This window comes from Microcebus murinus, chromosome 12, assembly GCF_040939455.1.
Source record: "Microcebus murinus isolate Inina chromosome 12, M.murinus_Inina_mat1.0, whole genome shotgun sequence".
NCBI lineage: Eukaryota > Metazoa > Chordata > Mammalia > Primates > Cheirogaleidae > Microcebus > Microcebus murinus.
The window spans coordinates 88,402,122-88,416,719 of record NC_134115.1 but is presented as its reverse complement, the minus strand read 5'-3'; the positions used below and the strand labels follow the sequence as shown (position 1 = coordinate 88,416,719).

The 14,598-nt window shown below is 41.0% G+C and overlaps 1 protein-coding gene across 4 annotated transcripts in view; it reads right to left on the bottom strand.

The window, feature by feature from the left end:
- Positions 1-14,598, bottom strand: part of GPR107 (G protein-coupled receptor 107) — a 75,547-nt gene that overhangs the window by 59,938 nt on the left and 1,011 nt on the right. The gene's annotated exons all lie outside the window — the stretch shown is intronic.

Here is a 14,598-nt window from a genome sequence, read left to right as displayed (position 1 = left end):
TTTTTGAGCATCCTAGATTATGGGCTGAGGAGGAGAGGGACACAGTTCCAATGTGCCCTTTTCCCTCAACACCTGTTAAAAATCCAAGGCTCTAGGGTCCAAGTTCCTGCAATGTCTAAGGGCAGCCTGGCTCCCCTGCTCTTTTACCTGCTGGGGTTTCAGCTCCTTCTTCCCTTTATTTGGTCCCTGGGAATTTCCCTTATTTCCTAGGAGCTCAGCCGTGCATTGAAAGCATGTTTGCTGGACTTGCACTGCTCGGATGGAGCAGCTTGCAGCAAACCAGCACTCTCACAGAGAACATCTAGAAAAGCCAGATAAGTGGACAAAGGTCATCTGCTGGGAGGTAATGGTGAGCTGGCAGATGGTAAAAAACAGAAAAGCTAAGGCTCACAGCCTTTGTTGGGATTCTCTGAGAGTTAAGCCCTATGGAAAATGATTTAACTATATTCCCAATTCTCCCACGGATGACACGTGGCTACTACCATCCTAGATGCACAGGAGAGAAACTACTTCAACTACATACAGTGGGTTCCTTAGCACATGAGGGCTTAATTCTCTGGCAGAATCCCCAGCTGAGCAGAGCTGCAGAGAAAATGAACAACATGTAATTCCTGCCACATACAACATGGGTGAATCACACAGATATAACACTGAGCAATCAAGCCACATTCATGAAGACCCAATTCAAATGCAGGAGAGAATCCTCTATAGTGATAGAGGTCATGATAGTAATTACTCTTGGGAGAAAGGGATTTTTGTGTCGCTTGAGGGAACGGGAGGCTAAAGGAGCTTCTGGAAGGGCTTAGTAATGGTTTCCTGCTGGCTTCGAGAATGTGTTTCCACCGTAGAGATGCACTGAGTTGTATGTTCATGAGTAATTTTTAGAATGTACTTTATACTTCAATAAAGTGTAAATTTTAAAAGTATGCTTCTTCTAATTTATCCAGCATGTAGATGCTTTGTAGCAGAATGGAAGCAGAATGGACTATACTCATTAGGTTTTTTTTTCTTTTCTGTGAGAAAATGTTTAAATTACAACCTTATAGCAGTTCTCCCCCAACACACAAAAACAGTACATTTCTTTACTATTTTTTCTTACCTTCATATCACATTTCATGTGATGAAACAATGTCATTAAAAATAGTTTTTGAAGAATGTTATAAACAATAAGGGCCGGGCCTGGTGGCTCTCACCTGTAAATCCCAGCACTTTGGGAGGCCGGGGCAGGAGAGCAATTGAGGCCAGGAGTTCGAGACCAGCCTGAGTAACATAGCAACCTCATCTCAACAACAACAAAAAATTTTTTTAATTAGCTGGGCGTAGTGGTGTGCACCTATAGTCCCAGCTGCTCAGGAGGCTGAGGTAGGAAGATCACTTGAGCCCAGGAGTTCAAGGTTACTATGAAGTATGATCATGCCACTATACTCCAGCCTGGGGAACACAGTAAGAACTTGTCTCAGAAACAAAACAAAACCAAAAATAATAATAATAATGGTATCACAACTCCCAGTTTTCAGTATTTTCTACTACCTGGGTTATGTGCCAAGGGCTTTACCTATGATTTCTAATCCTCACTCAGCCCACTGCAGTTAAGAATAGTATCCTCATGACAGGAACGAGACACAAGTTCAGAGGAGAAGTGACTACCCACAACCATGAACACTATAAATAGTAAAGCTGGGATTTCAATACAGATCTGATATGAAAGCCATTTTCATACTATTGTCTCTTAATATGGGGAAGTAATCATGATATAATATTAAATGCAAAGAGCAGAATCAAAACTATATATAGTAGGATCTGAGTTCTTAAAAAGAAAAAAAATTAAAAGGCATATACATTTTCCCTTATTTATTTATAAAAGACTTGAAAGAAATTCACCAAACTATGAAAAGGTTAGTGCCAAAGATATTGTAGAAAATAAATTTTCTTTACATTTTTCTATATTTTCTAAATTTCCAACAATGCTCACATTAATTTATAATTAGAAAAAAAATCAAATGTTATTTATAAAGTATTACCATTTACCATCTCACCTAACCTGACCCCTACCTCCATTTTAAGTTATAACATCACCATGTCAAATAAGATATGTATAGAAGTGACTCTGTAAACTAGTCCTTGCTATGCAAGTCATACAGAAGTAGAAATCTCGAGAACAGAAAGGAGACACAAGCAAGGAGGGTTTGCCAAAGTAGTGTGAGGATGACAACACGAGACACAGCAGTGGAGATTTAGTTACATCTTCAATCATTTCCATACTGCACTGACATAGCAGTAAAGTTGGCTGGTTTCACCAAAGATTTCAGAGATTGCAGGCACTTGACTTTGTATTCAGTACTGAGCTAATAGCTTCACATATCAATGTGCATTCTTCTAACAACTCTATTAGGCAAGTGTAATTATGCCCATTTTACAGATGAGGAAACAGAGGATCAGAAAGTTAAAACTTGCTTAAAATCAAAGGCTAGTAGGTAGCAGGGCCAGTATTCTAACTCACGGTTACTTAAACGCCAAACCTATGGTTTTAACCACCTTGTATTTTTTACAACCAAACAAATGATTTATCTTTTGTTGTGCTTTTTAAAACTATTTTAGTTTAGAAAATTTGAGGCCAGCATGGTGTGTCACAAGCCTGTAATCCCAACACTTTGGGAGGCTGAGGCGGGAGGACTGCTTGAGCCCAGGAGTTCAAGACCAGCCTGGACAACACGGTGAGACCCCCATCTCTACAAAATAATTAAAAAATTAGCCTCGCATGGAGGTATGTGCCTGCAGTCCCAGCTATTTAGGAGGCTGAGGCAGGAGGATGGCCTGAGCTCAGGAGTTCAAAGTTACAGTGACCTATTATCAGGCCGTTGCACTCCAGCACTGGTGACAGTGAGACCCTGTCTCTGAAAAATAGAAACAAAATGAAAATTTGAAGCTATCAACCCATGGTTAATTTTGTTCCTCTATATTCTTCCCCGCCCCTACTTTTAATTATTTAGAAACAAATCCCAGATATCCTTTCATCTACCAATATTTCAGAGTATATCTCTCATAAGAGCTTTAAAAATAATCACAATAACATAGTATATTCTCAATCATAATAAACTGCTTATCAAGTCAATTAAACAAGATTTTTCACCCATGAGAAGTCAAGGTTACAGAACACAAAATATATTAATAGTACTGTTCCACTGTTCCCGGATACATATTCATAAAGTTGGTAGTAAAAACTTATGGTTATTCCTGGCTTTTCTCAAAAATGTATCTGAAAGCAGTGGGAACACAATTGGCCCTAACATATTTACAATCTTGCAAGTATTGCTCCAAATGAGGGAGCAGACAGGTGTGGTGGTGTGTGCTACTAAACCCAGCTACTAGGGAGGCTGAGGAGGGAGAGCTGCTTGTGTCCAGGAGTTCAAGACTAGCCTGGGCAACATGAGACCTTGTCTAAAAAATGGGGGATGGTGGTGGGGAGCAAGCATTAGTTTGATGGTGATGAAGTAGTGTGAATTAATGTATACTTAATTTATCATAGAGGCTCTCAATAGAAAATTCAGCACCAGCAGATTATTCTGTGTGGTATCTTTTGCCATGTAAGTCTTAGATTTTGAAAGAGAAAGCCTATCAACTTTTATTCCAAATAATATTTTTTAAATATTTTTTCAAAAACATCTTTCTGCATTGCAAGGTTATAAAATATTAAGTGATATTTTATTCTAAAAGTTTTAGAGCTCTGTTTTCCCATTTTGGTCTTAATCCACCTGAAATATATATTTTTTGTGTATGGTATGAGGCAGACACTTATTTCCTTTTGTTCCACATGGACAGCCACCTACCAATGACTACTTCAGAGCAGTCTGCCCTAACCTCTACTGCTCTGCGATGCCACTTCAGTTGCACATTAAGCTCTTATTAAGAACTAAGTTTCGGCTGGGCGTGGTGGCTCACGCCTGTAATCCTAGCACTCTGGGAGGCCCAGGCGGGTGGATGGCTCAAGGTCAGGAGTTCGAAATCAGCCTGAGCAAGAGCGAGACCCCGTCTCTACTATAAATAGAAAGAAATTAATTGGCCAACTAATATATATAGAAAAAATTAGCCAGGCATGGTGGCTCATGCCTGTAGTCCCAGCTACTTGGGAGGCTGAGGCAGCAGGATTGCTTGAGCCCAGGAGTTTGAGGTTGCTGTGAGCTAGGCTGATGCCACGGCACTCACTCTAGCCTGGGCAACAAAGTGAGACTCTGTCTCAAAAAAAAAAAAAAAAGAACTAAGTCTCTATCTGTGTTTCCTATCCTGCCCCATCAATCAGCTTGTTGACTCCTACTCCAGTACCAAATGACACTGAGTAAGATAAGAACTGTCTCTTCCTCCTTGTACAGATTTCTGCTGGCTACTTCAGAACTTTTGGTGACTGGGAGGAAGATCCAGGGAGGCTTCTGGGCACTAGTAATACCCTGTTCCCTGACTGGGGTGCTGGTTACATAGGTGTGTTCAATCAAAAAAAAAAAATTCATCAAGACACACACTTAGGGCTGGGCACGGTGGCTCACGCCTGCAATCCTAGCACTCTGTAAGGCCAAGGTAGGAGGATTGCTTGAGGTCAGGAGTTTGAAACTGGCCTGAGCAAGAGGAAGACTCCATCTCTACTAAAAATAGAAAAAAATCAGCCAGGTGTGATGGCACGTGCCTATAGTCTCAGCTATTCAGGAGGCTGAGGCAGGAGGATCGCTTGAGTCCAGGAGTTGGAGGTTGCAGTAAGCTACAATGATGCCACTGCACTCTAGATTGGGTAACAGAGTGAGACCTCGTCTCGGAAAAACAAAACACAACAAAAAAACAAAAACAAAAACACCCATTTAGCACAGTCTCTGCCTTATGGTAGATTCTTCAGTAACAAGTAGCTATAATTTGGATTCTGTAGAACACTTCATATTCCCCAAGTAAGCCTAGAACAGTCGTCACTAGATCTGTGGTCTCAACCTTTCTGTGTTTGTACACAGCACAGTCTCATTATACTAGAACTTCAGCAGCATACTTAAGAGGGAGGAAAGATATAAAACAATACTCAGGCTGGGCACAGTGGCTCACGCCTGTAACCCTAGCACTCTGGGAGGCCGAGGCAGGCGGATAGTTGGAGCTCAGGAATTTGAGACCAGCCTGAGTAAGAGCAAGACCCCGAGACCCCATCTCTACCAAAAATAGAAACATTAGCCCGGCATGGTGGCGCATGCCTGTAGTCCCAGCTACTCGGGAGGCTGAAGCAGGAGGATCACTTGAGCCCAGGAGTTTGAGGTTGCTGTGAGCTAGGCTGATGCCACGGCACTCTAGTTGGAGCAACAGAGTAAGACTCTGTCTCAAATAAATAAATAAAAATAAAACAATACTCAGCAACACTAACTACATTCTGAGGTTCCAAGTAGACACGAATTTTGGGAGACACAAGTCAACCCAATACATATATCTACTCTCTTAATCATTTACACTGAAATATTCTAAGCTTAATTACCTAGTCCATGTTTTTGTTATCATTCTGCAACTAAAGAGATGAAGAAAAGCTATTCAGTAGTCCAGACAATATTTCTTTTTTTTTTCTGAGACAGAGTCTACTTTGTTACCTGGGCTAGAGTGAGTGCCATGGCATCAGTCTAGCTCACAGCAACCTCTAATTCCTGGGCTCCAGCGATCCTCTTGCCTCAGCTTCCCGAGTAGCTGGGATTATAGACACGAGCCACCACACCTGGTTAATTTTTTTTGTTTCTATTTTTCGTTGACTGGCTAATTTTTAGTAGAGACGGGGTCTCATTCTTGCTCAGGCTGCTCTCGAACTCCTGACCTCAAGTGATCCTCCTGCTTCAGTCTCCCAGAGTGCTAGAATTACAGGCGTGAGCCACCGTGCCCAGCCTCAGACAGTATTTCTTGACCCCCAACTTTTGCTATTAGTTAAAAAAAAAAACCACATGTAAAGATGCACTAAAAACAAACAAACAAAAAAAAACTCCCCAAAATTCTAAACAGCAGTAAAAGGACAGTTATAAAAGTGAAAAAAAAGAGACAAAACAATCCTTGGAATTTTCCAGGGCTATTTCATTTGTTTTTTTGGTTTTTTTTTTGAGACAGAGTCTTGCTTTGTTGCCCAGGCTACAGTGAATGCCATGGAGTCAGCCTAGCTCACAACAACCTCAAACTCCTGGGCTCAAGCAATCCTCCTGCATCAACCTCCTGAGTAGCTGGGACTACAGGCATGCGCCACCGTGCCCGGCTAATTTTTTCTATATATATTAGTTGGCCAATTAATTTCTATTTATAGTAGAGACGGGGGTCTCGATCTTGCTCAGGCTGGTTTCGAACTCCTGACCTTGAGCAATCCGCCCACCTCGGCCTCCCAGAGTGCTAGGATTACAGGTGTGAGCCACCACGCCCAGCCTGTTTCATTTGTCTTTTATTTTTTTAGAGACAGGGACTCACTCTGTCACCCAGGTTGGACTGCAGGGGTGCAATCACAGCTTGCTGCAGCCTCAATCTGCCGGGCTCAAGCAATCCTTCTGATTCAGCTTTCTAAGTAGCTGGACTATAGGCCTGCACCACCATGCTCAGCTAATTTTTTAAATTTTTTGTAGAGACAGGGTCTCACTTGTTGCCCAAGCTGGTCTCAAAGTCCTGGCCTCAAGTGATCCTCCTGCCTCAGCCTCCCAAAGTACTAGGATCACAGGTTCACACCTGCCACCATGCCTAGCCAGGGCTGTTTTATTAAGAAACCTCAGTAATCAAATACTTAATTATTCTACACTAGTATTTTCAAAAGAAAGCAAACTGGCATACATGCCACCAAATAGCAATCACTAAAACAGGCATGTTATATATGCTGAAGCACAGATCCCTAACAGATACACGTATTTACCATAGATGAAACCTTGAAATGTCTATATAAAATATCATTTAAATTGTATATTGAGGTTAAGAGTCTTCCTAATTCAATTATAGCCAGGTCTCGGTATTGAAATAAACTTCACGTAGGGCATTGTGGCATGCACTTTCTTGTAGTTCCAGCTACTCAAGAAGCTGAGGTGGAAAGACTGCGTGAGGCCGGGAGTTTGAGGTCAGCCTGGGGAACACAGACCCCAAAACAAACAAACTAACTAATTAACTAACTAAATAAATAAAAATTCCAAGTGCTATGGACTATCTCACTTTGGCACATAAAGGTAAGAAGGAAAAATGAAGAGGACCAGATCAATCCATATATGTTCACATTATCCAAGCTCAAACAAAATGGAAATCTGACACCAGACCAATTAATTTTTTTTTTTTTTTTGAGACAGAGTCTTGCTTTGTTGCCCAGGCTAGAGTGAGTGCCATGGCGTCAGCCTAGCTCACAGCAACCTCAAACTCCTGGGCTCAAGCGATCCTGCTGCCTCAGCCTCCCAAGTAGCTGGGACTACAGGCATGCGCCACCATGCCCAGCTAATTTTTTCTATATATATTGGTTGGCCAATTAATTTCTTTCTATTTATAGTAGAAATGGGGTCTCACTCTTGCTCAGGCTGGTTTCGAACTCCTGACCTTGAGCAATCCACCCGCCTCAGCCTCCCAGAGAAGACCATTAATTTAAGAGTAGCATGTGCTCAAGCCCAAATGCCCCATGCTATTGGTTTAATATGAGGAAAGGGGGTTATGTTAATGGGTGATTACATAGGAACTGCCCTTTTCATCCTGTAAAATATGCCACTTAGATAATCCTACCTCCCAATTCAACCCTGCCACCAGGAATGCGAATGCAAGGGTGAGAACACAGGTTTAAAATCTGAGGATAAATATACACCTCGCTCTTGCTCCCTTCCCAGTTCTAAAGTCACATTAACGGTAGTATCTCATCTTCCTCCTATTTCTGTCCTCCTAGAGTCTGGTTTGCAGCTGTATCACTGTTGTTAGGCGGTGCTACCAACATCCACCATCACAACCTCTGTCGGCAACGTAGGTGCCAGCTCTTCACTTACCCCACATTTGTCTATCATGTACCTTCTAAATAGCTGGTGGGTCTGGTTCCTCCTTTTCTTTCCTTGTCCTCCTCCCACCACTGCCCTACCTTGGCCCCAGTCTCACACCTAGACTACAGGTATAACCTGGCTGGTCCCTTGCTTCAAGTTTAGCTCTTCTAATCCAGCTCCCAGAGACATTTATTAATATCTATCTAAAATCCAAATCTTATTGGACCAGTCCTGGCTTAAAAAAACTTCAGTGGCTGCTCAAATGCTGAAGATAGGGATCAAATGCCTCTGCATGTATAGAGGCAGCCATCTTAAGCATTTCCTCTGCTTTGTGCCTCACTCCACACACACACTTTAACCTCAGTTTACCCTGCCTTAGTCTTATTGATTCTTCAGGCCTCAGTTTTAACATCACTTCTTCAGGGAACTGTTCCCTTATGCCAAAACCCAGGCAGGTTCCTCATCACACAAAATAAAATCCACACGTCCCACCGTAGCTCACGTGTCCCTCTTCACCTTCACCTCCTGCCTATCACAGCCCCCAAATCACTCTGCCCTAGCCACACGGGCCTCCACAGACAAGTGAGCACAAAGACTGTCCCACACAAGGCCTTTGCAGCTCTGCCCCTCTGTCTGATACTCTCCCCAGAACCTCAAATACATGGCTAGTCCTTTCAGTTTCTGCTCAAATGTCACCTCTTCAGAGAGGTTCCCTCCAAACAATCCATCTAGAGTAGTCTCGAGCTCCATTTCTATGCCCAATGCTGTTATTTTCTTATCTATGCCAATCTCAAATTACTTGTGCATTCATGTGTTCAAGAGCTTGCTGTCCATTACCACTAGAGTGAAAGTTCTGTGTAGGCAAGAGCTTACTCAGTCCTGTTCACTTGCCTCAGCCTGTGTCTGGACCAGTGCCTACCTAGCATATAAAAAAGACCTCCATGGGGGTTAAAAAAGATACCTAAAGAATATTTGTTGGCCAGGTGCGGTGGCTCACGCCTGTAATCCTAGCACTCTGAGAGGCCAAGCGGGAGGATCGCTTGAGCTCAGGAGTTCGCAACCAGCCTGAGCAAGAGCAAGACCCCATCTCTACGAAAAACAGAAAGAAATTAGCCAAACAACTAAAAATAGAAAAAAATTAGCTGGGCATGGTGGCATGTGCCTGTAGTCCCAGCTACTTGGGAGGCTGAGGCAGGAGGATCGCTTGACCCCAGAGTTTGAGATTGCTGTGAGCTAAGCTGACACCACGGCACTCTAGCCTGAGCAACACAGTGAGACTGTCTCAAAAAAAAAAAAAAAAAAAGAATATCTGTTGAATTAATAAGAGAGGAGAGGGCATATGTTGCAAAGTCATCCAGTAAGCTTAAAATCACTCATTTAAGTCAACAAATATATATTGACAGGTTTTATGGCAAAATAAAATGTTTCAGGTACATATTCTTTTTTTTGTGATTTTCTGTTTTAACTTACCCTTTTCATTTAACATCTTCTGGTCTAGATCCCACCAGCAAGGAAGGCTTCTAATGTGACTAGCCAAAGAGTTATACAGCACTTAACAGCAGTCAAGATTCCAACCTAGATCTATCTATTCCAAAGTTGTGTTCTTCCCTGCACTGTGTGTTAAGCTGCTGGTATAAGGTCTTGATTATGTGAGTTATAATATGTGAATAACTATCATAAAAGTACCCAACCCAAGAAATGCCCAAATTAAAGCACTCAAAACTTTAGTGAGGTACTTCTTGGCCACTAGTTCATATGCAGTGGCTAACTGAAAACTAGAATTATCAGTCATTGAAATGTTTTGTATTTTTAAACACAATTTTAAAACTATATTCAAACAATTTTTGACATAAAATTCAGATTAGCTGGGCACAGTGGCACACACTTGTAGTCCAGCTGCTTGGGAGGCTGAGGAGAAGACCACTTGAGCCCATGAATTGGAGGCTGTAGTACACTATGATCACACCTGTGAGTAGCCACTGCACTCCCACCTAGACAACATAGGGAGACCTCATCTCTAAAAAAGAAAAAGAAACACAGATTATCCCTTTTTATTCCATTAATATAAGTTAGAAAATGGCTATTATAATAGTATCAATGGCCATTTAAATATTAACATTTGTTAAAAGTTATGAGTAAAAATAAATGCTTATTGAATAAATGGAAATCATCCATCATCATAAATGGCTAAATTACATTCTACATCTTAACTCTAAGAAGTCAAAAAATAACAAAATATTTAGGAAAAATTCTTGTCAACAGACAAAATTTTGTACTGTATTCAGAATATGGAAGACTATATCTATTTTCTTTGCTGCCCTAAGACTTCCATGGGGGTTAAGACTATGCCTAATAGCACCTAAAAAGCTTCCTGAGCATATGAAAATGCCTAAGGAATGGTACCTGTTTGCACTTTATATGCATTTCTTTTGTCTTGAATACCACATTGAAAATATTACAAGAGCTACCACATAATAAAATATATAACTTAATCAATAATCCTATCCTTTGACATTGAACAGCACAATTAAAGATCAATTTAACTAATAGGCCAGGCGTAGTGGCTCACACCTGTAATCCTAGCACTCTGGGAGGCCAAGACAGGTGGATTGTTTGAGCTCAGGACTTTGAGACCAGCCTGAGTAAGAGTGAGACCCCATCTCTACTGAAAATAGAAAGAAAATTAGCTGGACAACTAAAAATATATATAGAAAAAATTAGCCGGGCATGGTGGCGCATGCCTGTAGTCCCAGCTACTTGGGAGGATGAGGTAGAAGGATTGCTTAAGCCCAGGAGTCTGAGATTGCTGTGAGCCAGGTTGATGCCACCACACTCTAGCCGGGGCAACAGAGTGAGACTCTGTCTCAAAAAAAACAACAAAACAACAACAAAAAAAACAAAAACAAAAACAGGGGCCAACATCACAAAAAGAAAGACAATCAGACATTGTGCCTCCCAGTGGAAGAACACAGCACAGCCTATGACATGGTCTCACTAAAAGAATCCAACCTGACCATGATCAAGTTTCTGGATCTAATTACCAATTTACAGAAAATACAGAAGTTAGATGAACATATTAAACTATACCATGAATAAACCTTCAGCAAAATCTAGTAGGGGGGACTGGGAGGAGTGAGATTCCTTATATTAAGAGACTTAAAAGACACATTATTCAGGCCAGGTGCGGTGGCTAGCGCCTGTAATCCTAGTACTCTGGGAGGCCGAGGCAGGCGATTGCTTGAGGTCAGGGGTTCAAAACCAGCCCGAGCAAGAGTGGGACACCGTTTCTACTATAAATAGAAAGAAATTAATTGGCCAACTAATATATATAGAAAAAATTAGCTGGGCATGGTGGCGCATGCCTGTAGTCCCAGCTACTCGGGAGGCTGAGGCAGTAGGATTGCTTGAGCCTAGGAGTTTGAGGTTGCTGTGAGCTAGGCTGACTCCATGGCACTCACTCTAGCCTGGGCAACAAAGTGAGACTCTGTCTCAAAAAAAATAAAAAAAAAAAAAAAGACATATTAATCAATTGCAATGTGAAGATGCTATTTAGATCCTGATTTTTCAAAAATTTTAAATCCATCTGACCAATGGAAACTCGAACCTGATTTGATATTTGCTGATAATAAGGATTTTTTGTTGTTGTTGTTGTTATAATGGCCTTGTAACTATGTTTTTAAAAGAGTATTTATTATAAGTATATACCAACATATTTATGGATGAAATTATATAATGCCTTTGATTAACTCTAAAATAATACAGGAAGACAACGACAAATGCTGGCAACAATTTGGAGGAGAAAGGGACACCCTCATAAATTGCTGGTGGGATGTAAAATGGTATAGCTACTTTGCAAAATAGTTTGGCAATTTCTTAAAACACTAAACATAAATCTACCATATGACCCAGCAATTTCATTCTACTCCTGGAATCACTCAAGAGAAATGAAAACATATGTCCCCACAAAGATTTGCACGTCAACAATTGTAGAATTGTCATTCGTGATGGCCAAAAAGTGGAAACAACTCAAATGTCCATCCACTGGTGAATGGCTAAGCAAAATATGATTGAATCCAAAACAGTGGAATAGTATTCAACAATAAAAAGGAACTCATTACTGATACATGGTACAACATGGATGAACCTAAAAAAAAAAGCAGCCAGACATAAAAGACCACCTGCTACGTGATTCCATTTATATAAAATATCCAGAAAGGACAAATCCATGGACACAGAAAGTAGATTAGTAGCTGCCTGGGGTCAGGAGTGGGAATGGGAATTAACTGCAAACCAGCACAAGGGATCTAACAGGGGTGACAGAAATGTTCTATTTCTGGATTGTGGTGACAGTTGTATAATTCAATAAATATACTAACAATCATTGAATCATACACTTAAAATAGGTGAGTTTTCCTAGCATTCTGGGAGGCCAAGGCGCACGGATCGCTCAAGGTCAGGAGTTCGAAACCAGCCTGACCAAGAGTGAGACCCCGTCTCTACTAAAAACAGAAAGAAATTAATTGACCAACTAAAAATACACAGAAAAAATTAGCCAGGCATGGTGGTGCATGCCTGTAGTCCCAGCTATTCAGGAGGCTGAGGCAGAAGGATTGCTTAAGCCCAGGAGTTAGAGGTTGTTGTGAGCTAGGCTGATACCATGACACTCTAGCCAGGGCAACAGAGTGAGACTCTGTCTCAAAAAAAAAAAAAAAAAAAAAAAAAAAGGTGAATTTTATGGTATGTAAATTATACTTCAAAAAAGTATAATTTTTTGAAAATTTTTGAAAGTTGTTTTTTTTTTTTTTTTTTTTTTGAGACAGAGTCTCGCTTTGTTGCCCAGGCTAGAGTGAGTGCCGTGGCGTCAGCCTGGCTCACAGCAACCTCAATCTCCTGGGCTCAGTGATCCTACTGCCTCAGCCTCCCAAGTAGCTGGGACTACAGGCATGCGCCACCATGCCCGGCTAATTTTTTGTATATATATTTTTAGTTGGTCAATTAATTTCTTTCTATTTTTGGTAGAGACGGGGTCTTGCTCAGGCTGGTTTCGAACTCCTGACCTTGAGCGATCCGCCCGCCTCGGCCTCCCAAAGTGCTAGGATTACAGGCGTGAGCCACCACGCCCAGCCTGAAAGTTGTTTTTAAAAGGCAAGGAATATAGAGAAAGGTCAAAAGAAAAGAAACGTGGTGAGAAGACTGGAAAAACCAGAATAATGATGTAAAAGATAGCACAGAATAAGAAGAGTGAATAAAAGCCGGGCATGGTGGCGCATGCCTCTAGTCCCAGCTACTCAGGAGGCTGAGGCAGAAGGATCGCTTGAGTCCAGGAGTTTGAGCTTGCTGTGAGCTAGGCTAACGGCATGACACCACGGCACTCTAGTCCAGGCAAGAGTGAGATTCGGTCTCAAAAAAAAAACAAACAAACAAACAAAAAAACAAATAATAATAATAATATAATGAAAAATGAAAACAGGAAAGTGATGTATATGAGCATGGTGCAGAATTAGCCACTGGGTAATAGTTATTAAAGCTGTGTAACAGGTACATGGGAGTACTATTTTGTCTACCTTGTTAAATTTGAAATTCTCCACAGCAAAAAGTTTTTAAAAAGATCAATGCATATTCCTGGTACTCAGTGACTTCTTCATGTAATTCTGGCTAGTGTGGTTCTCCAACCTGATTAAGTCTCCTATTTCAGTCTAAAGCAAAGCAACACAATCTAAAGTTGCTGCTCTAACAGGCTCTCTTCAGGTGATTTCCTTGCCCTCCTTGGGAAAGAAGTTAAGAGTATTAAGTGAAACAATGACAGTACTGATTATGGAATGAGCACCACAGCATTTACTAAACATGTTACAAAGACAGAAAACCATTAAGTAATCTGGCACAACAGAGAGAAATCAATCACCAGAATTATACCGATTGTTTGCCCCTACCACTAAGGTTGGTATTCTTTTCCACTCATACCCATATTGGCAGCATTTACCTAATGATGCTACCTGGCATTTTAATTCTAGAAATGTACAAAGAGCACTGGATTGGGAGCCACAAGACATGGTCCTAGTGTGTTCTATTACCAGCTTTGTCTCTAATTTGTAAGTTATATGAACTCAGGCACATTACTTAATGTAAGACTCAGGATCTTAATCAGTTCTTAATCTGAGATCATAAACCTGGGGCTAGGACCCATAGGTAAGCTTCAGCAGGATTATTAAGCCTCAGAAATTCCAAGAAAGTTTCCTCTACCTATACTTCTCTGGAGAAAGGTTCTATCTACAGCTCTCAGCAGATTCTCAAAAGGAGCCATGATCCTCCTGTGATTGAACCATTTTTATAATTTATCATTTTTATTAACAAATGCTAATACCCAAAAGTATGGTTGTATGGATCTACCTGGCCAGGTTTTTAAATTCATATCCTGTATTCTTTAAATTCTACATTAACAAAATACAATGCTTCATGGTTTGCTAAAGCAATGCGGTTTTTACAAGACAAAAACTTTCTACAATCGCACAACTTAGAAAACTATAGTAGAAAAATAATGTACAAGACTTTGCATATAACAATTCACTTTCCTATTCCTCAGGTTTAACCTGCTGAACCATCTAAAGGTCCATGTAAGCCTTAGAGG